The following is a 6619-nucleotide window of genomic DNA, read 5'->3' as shown; positions in this document are numbered from 1 at the left end:
AACAACAGCAGCTTCATTACAAATCAAATAAGACATGATTTATGCACGGAAAAAGTATATTTCAGACAATTTTCCCTGGAATACTTTTTCTTTTGACGTAGGATTACGTCTTTCGGGAACATATTGGGGTACAAATTGAAAATCGAAAATCGAGCACATCGTGAAAATTTGGTTTAGGCTGTCTGTTTTGTTGTGTTCATTTTCACCCTAGGAAAGTATATACGGCGAGAACAATTGGGAAAGTGAAGACATATTAGAAAAAGTGATTGCTCTACATATAGTATTAGGTATTGTTAGTCCAATTAAAATTCGCATTGGGTTGAATAAACATTCAGAAAGAAAAAATTATAAAAGAAAATTACCTTTTCCATTTCAAACATGCTCTCTCTATATTAAAGTAACATGTTTTAGCTGAGGAGATACATTGATAATTGTGTTCGGTATTGGAAATTATCTTATATTACATTGGTGAGTTTTGTTGAAATGGACAGTCACATCCATAATCACATCCAATGCATGATGGAAAATGAAGGGAAGAATATTGAACCCTTTTTTATATTGCTTTCTCTTTCTGTTTTATTTCAGTTACTGGACGCACAAACACTGAGAGTGAAATTATTCCTCCTGCGAACGATAAATTTCTACGCTTCATATATTATGAACATTTCCATATCCTCCACCACATGTCCATTATACCCGCATCGATAAAAATGTTCTACTTTTCGGCTTGTTTTAATTTCAGTAAAAAACATGGAAAACGCATTTTTATAAAACATTTGGCCAGTTATTTCGAAAACCAGTATATTGAACTGTAAGAAACTGCTTTTAAATTTTTGAAAACATGAATTTCCAAAGATACAATTGAAGTTTTCCTTAATATGTCCGTCTTACCCCCATCTCCCCTATGGGTACGTTCGTAATTCTCCAAATCGTTTGACGTTAACTTGCAACCGAGTAACCGACAACGTAAATACCTGGTTTTACTGCCGTTAATTGCACGAATTTGTGCGAGTGTGAACAAAACAGAACCAAAACGTGAAAAAGTCCATTGAGTACTAACGAGAACAATTGTCAGAAAGTTGAATTAGCACGGAAAAATGAAAAAAAAAGAAAATGATCAGCTTGGATACATACGCTTAATAAGAATTATTCACAAAGTTATTTTTATTCAAATGTATGGAGAAAATTTTCAACTATATTCTTAATTTAGCTCAAATCAGGCTGCGGGCCGCATCAACAACGCTGTAGGGCCGCAGCTTGGCCACCACTGCTTTAAACTTCTTCAGTTCATTCGTCTCTAGCCTTGAAAATGGCCCTTGGCAAAAATTCCTTTTCAGCTACTCCTCTTCACTCTTGCCTTGAGAAAGACGATATTAAAGATGTACTATGACTACGACCCATTGAGGGTTGCAAATAAGTCGAACGGTGTTAACGATAACTTCAAAACTATTTACTGACTTTCCGGAATCGATTTAATGAGAATTATAATCAAAGTTTCAAATTAATGTTCTTTAAAGCTTTTTTTTCAATTCCATCCTGGGACGAATTTTTCACTGTGTATTTTACATCAATTCATTCGAGAAACAAAAAAATATTAAAAGACTTAGTGAAAAGTAATATAATTCTTAAAGTCAGAGATATATAATTAATGAAAATTTTCATTTGTTTCAACGTTGAACTGTAGAAACATACAGCAAATCTGTCGTGTTATCACCGAAACTGAAGTTATACATTTTCCGTGCATTGCAGCAACTGAACTGCGACAACGACGATGAAATAAACATTATTCCCCGTCAGTTTTTTTTTTTTTGGAGCCTCGCAATGGACAAAAGTCGGGGCTTCCCAAATTGTTTGCTTTCGTCGGCGTTGAATTTAGACAGTCCATCGGTTGATCGGAAGATCGAAGGTTGCTGATAAAGATCAATCAGTCGGAAGCAAGTCGCGAAAAGTTGCTCTTCAACAGTCGAGTGCTACTGTTTCAAGCATTTTTCAACCACAGTGTGAAAACATGGTCCTCCCAGATACTGTGAACAGATTTGATCGATATCATTCTGAGCGAACAGAAAAAAAAGAAACTTTCGGTCGATATCATCACGGAAGAACGATGCGTATCTTGCACTTATTAGTGAATTTTCGATTTATTTGCTGGGAGAGTTCTCGTTAGTTTTTCATTCATTTACTCATTTTATTAGGATTTGTATGCGATAGATTTAGGGAAATTAACCATCTGTTCTATCTAGTTTGTTGATTAATGAACATGTTGAAAATTTTTTCCTTCTTTTCTCAAAACATATAAATAATGACTTTTAATCACAAGATCAATGCAGATCAATGTATTGAAAGTGCATTCACTCAAACGAGGCGCCCGCCTGGTAATCGCCCAATCATTCGATGAACCTTTAACAACATCATTACCACCGGTTAAATCATCGTGCGATTGTGGGACATCAGCGCCATTACCGCAAAAGTCACGATCATAATTAAATACTCCAACCGCACGCTGATTCTGCATTACTCAGCTCGATCACAGTGTGTAAACATCCATCTTCTGGGCGATGTCGGCTCGCGAGGAGTCACTAAAGGATACACATTTCGCGTCTTCAATCATTACATAGGCGGCGAATGGCGGCTCGCTTCTTCTGGTTGCCTCTATCGATTGGAAGTTTGGGCACGTTGTGGACGTTTCTTTATCAGGTTTGGCGAACAAAGGTTTTCGGCACTGGAAATGCCGCCACGTCAACGGCTGATGTAAAGCATTGCTTTGGTAAAACCTGGATTACTTTATTGTCATCATACTGATTAATCTGCGTCATGGTGCACCTTGGGAGCCTCTCCAATTGGCAGTAAACTGTTTCATAATTAATATGCAGCGAGCAATTCAACATTTAACATGACACAATAAATTTATTAATTTATCCCTTCCAAATAACTTCTATCCGTGCTAAGTAAAATACTGCTCAAGTGAAAATATTGATTTTTGATTACTACACATTTCCATCTGTCATTATATTTGCCTCGCGACTGTGGATAATTAGTGAACTAATTCGAAGCGCACGTGCGCTCTGAAAACTGATCTCAAAATTTTGCCAGGCATCGGATTATGTGATATATCTCTGTCACAAGCATGGAATCTGTCCAAATGGGTTTCCCCCTCACTACCCTAGTTGACAAATTTCGCTAATTTAACGTAATGCCACCTTTTCGATTTTTGAACGTATATATCTATTTCAAGAATCACTGCAAAATGAGGTTCATCTTCATAAAGAAATGTTGACATGAAAAATAAGTTTTAAATACATTTTCGCCATTCCGAATGTAAACGATTCCAGGGATGTTAACTATTGTTCAACGTTGTAACGATTTCATCCATCTCGCTCCTTCATCGTGGTCCAAAGTGAATAACTCAGTGGATCAAGGTCCGGGCTACCAGATGGCTAATCATTTGCGGAGATGAATTCTGGTTGGTATGCTGCCAACCAAGTTTATGAAAACGTACCTTGTACACATAGAAAAATCCTCGGTCGAAAACTACCAAATACATTTGGTAATGCAAACATTAGTAGAATGTACAAATTTTTTGTACATATTGTCAACAAACCCGCATCCCTACTAGAGGTTAGTATATTTTACTCGATAACATTAGTAAACTCGAATGTTGTCATACCTGAAGACTGGTGAGAAAAGCGCGTATTAACCATTCTTATTGTTGCCATAAAGAAAATACGGAGGTACAGGGTTTTCCATTTCGGGCTTCCGAAAGTATACAGCCCTGCGCTGACAACCGTTTGACATAGCTGTCCTGTCAACCAAAGCGTCATATCGTTAGTTGAATGTCTGCCATTTTACAATATGGATCGTTTTAGCATCGCACAACGTGTTAATTTTGTTAAATTATACTATAAAAATGATGAAAACCCGGCAAATGTTTTTCGAGCATTACGGACGGATTTTGGTCGTCATGGACGGCCTACAGAGCACACAATCGCTAATGTAGTGCGTAAATGCGAAAATATTGCTGCTGTTGCTGCCAGTGTGGAGGATGACCCGAATGTTTCGATTCCACGGCGTGCTCAGCAATTGGGCTTGTCAAACACATCATTGTGGCGAATTTTGCATTTGGACTTGCACCTACATCCATATAAAGTCCAACTGGTACAAAAATTAGAGCGTGGTGACCATGGAATGCGTCGGGCATACGTCGATTGGGTGAACGAACAACAGCAGCAAAATGCTGAATTTTCGCATCAAATTTTCTTCAGCGATGAGGCACATTTCGAGCTCGGTGGCTATGTGAACACCCAAAATTTCCGTATATGGGGCTCAGAAAATCCACACGTGATTGTTGAGAGGCCATTGCATCCGCCAAAAGTCACTGTTTGGTGCGCATTATGGTCTGGTGGAGTCATCGGGCCGTGTTTCTTTGAAAATGTGGACGGCGAGACGGTAACTGTGAATGGTGAGCGCTCTGGCCGCATGTTAACCTTTTTTTTTTTGCCACAAATTGAAGATATGGATACGGATGACATGTGGTTTCAGCAGGACGGCGCCACGTGCCAAACAACACAACCGAACATGGCCATATTGCGAACGAAATTTGAGGGACGCATAATTTCGCGTTTTGGTGATGCCAATTGGCCGTCCAGATCATGCGATTTGAACCCGCTAGACTTTTTTTTGTGGGGTTATGCGAAAGGCCGTGTCTATGCCAACTCTCCGCAAACTCTTGAACATTTGACAGACAACAGTCGTGTAGTTATGACCGAGATACCGCCCCATATGTGCCGAAAAGTCATCGAAAATTACCAGTTCCAGATCAAGGTGTGCGAGGAAGCCCTAGGTGGACATTTGAATGATGTAGTATATCACACATAATAGCATAAACCAAACTTTAATTTGAAATAAAAGTTTCATCGAAATTCGAATTCTAAGTGTGGTTTATTTCAATTTACTTTCGGAATTTAAAGTTGGAAAACCCTGTATTTGCTTTGTGAGTAAAAAGATTGTATAATTCCATGTAAGGTCAATTCATGCATTGTGATATGTTCTTTATTACAAGTAAATTTAATGACATACCTTTTACTTTTGGTATGATGCCTAGGACAAAATATATTAGGCTGTCAAAAAAGTCCTACGGTGTTTCCGCGAGGTGTCGTTGTAAGCGCGTAGTTCTAGTTGTATTCATTGTATCGAGTCATACTATAGCTTGTTGGAAAGGCGCGCTATAATATAGTCCTTGACAGTGTTTTGTTTGGTTAAGTCGTTCGTGAGTTGTAGTGTCGCAAATATGGAGCAAAATAAAGAGAAAATCCGACATATTTTACAGTACTACTATGACAAAGGCAAAATTGCATCTCAAGCTGCCAATAAAATTTGTGCAGTTTATGGATCCGATACAGTTTCCATTTCCACCGCACAACGATGATTTCAACGTTTTCGTTCTGGTGTAGAGGTCGTCGAAGATGCGCCACGCTCCGGAAGGTCTGTCGTCGAAAATTGCGACAAAATCGCTGAATTAGCCGAGAAAGACCAGCATAGTAGCAGCCGTAGCATCGGCCAAGAGCTGGGGATAAGTCATCAAACCGTTATTAACCACTTGAAGAAGCTTGGATTCACAAAGAAGCTCGATGTATGGGTGCCACACACGTTGACGCAAAAAAAACATCTTTGACCGTATCGACGCATGTGAATCGCTGCTGAATCGCAACAAAATCGACCCGTTTCTGAAGCGGGTGGTGACTGGCGATGAAAAGTGGGTCACTTACGACAACGTGAAGCGCAAACGGTCGTGGTCGAAGCCCGCTGAAGCGGCTCAGACGGTGGTCAAGCCCTCATTAACGGCCAGGAAGGTTCTGCTGTGTGTTTGGTGGGATTGTCAAGGAATAATCTATTATGAGCTGCTTTCCTATGGCCAAACGCTCAATTCGGACCTGTACTACCAACAACTGGACCGCTTGAAGGTAGCACTCATGAAGAAGAGGCCATCTTTGATAAACAGAGGCCGCATTGTCTTCCATCAGGACAACGCCAGACCACACACTTCTTTGGTGACGCGCCAGAAGCTCCGGGAGCTCGGATGGGAGGTTCTTTTGCATCCGCCGTATAGTCCGGACCTTGCACCAAGTGACCACCACCTGTTTTTGTCCATGGCGAACGAGCTAGGTAGTCAGAAGTTAGCCACAAAAGAGGCCTGTGAAAATTGGCTATCCGAGTTTTTTGCCAATAAGGAAGCGAGCTTCTATAACAGGGGTATTATGAAGTTGGCATCTCGTTGGGAACAAGTCATCGAACAAAACGGCGCATATTTGACTTAAAACAGATGATTGTAACTAATTTTATGAACGAATGAAAATTCTATAAAAATACCGCAGGACTTTTTTGACAGCCTAATATGTACGGAAGAATAATCAAACGATTATTTTATTTTACAATTTCCCTCTGAATTTTACATCTCTCAAGTGTACTTCTCGAACCGCGAATTTGCTTGAGGCTGGAATGTTCATTCGCTTCTAGTGTCTGCACGATTTTCCCAGATTCCTAAGTTTAGAAGATCGTGTTAGGACAGACATATTCAAGACTGCACAAAGGCAAGCGAGGACAAAAGTACTCGCAGTTTGCATTT

Source organism: Toxorhynchites rutilus, chromosome 3 (assembly GCF_029784135.1).
Source record: "Toxorhynchites rutilus septentrionalis strain SRP chromosome 3, ASM2978413v1, whole genome shotgun sequence".
Taxonomy (NCBI): domain Eukaryota; kingdom Metazoa; phylum Arthropoda; class Insecta; order Diptera; family Culicidae; genus Toxorhynchites; species Toxorhynchites rutilus.
The sequence above is the reverse complement of the archived record's forward strand: the minus strand, read 5'-3'. Positions refer to the sequence as shown.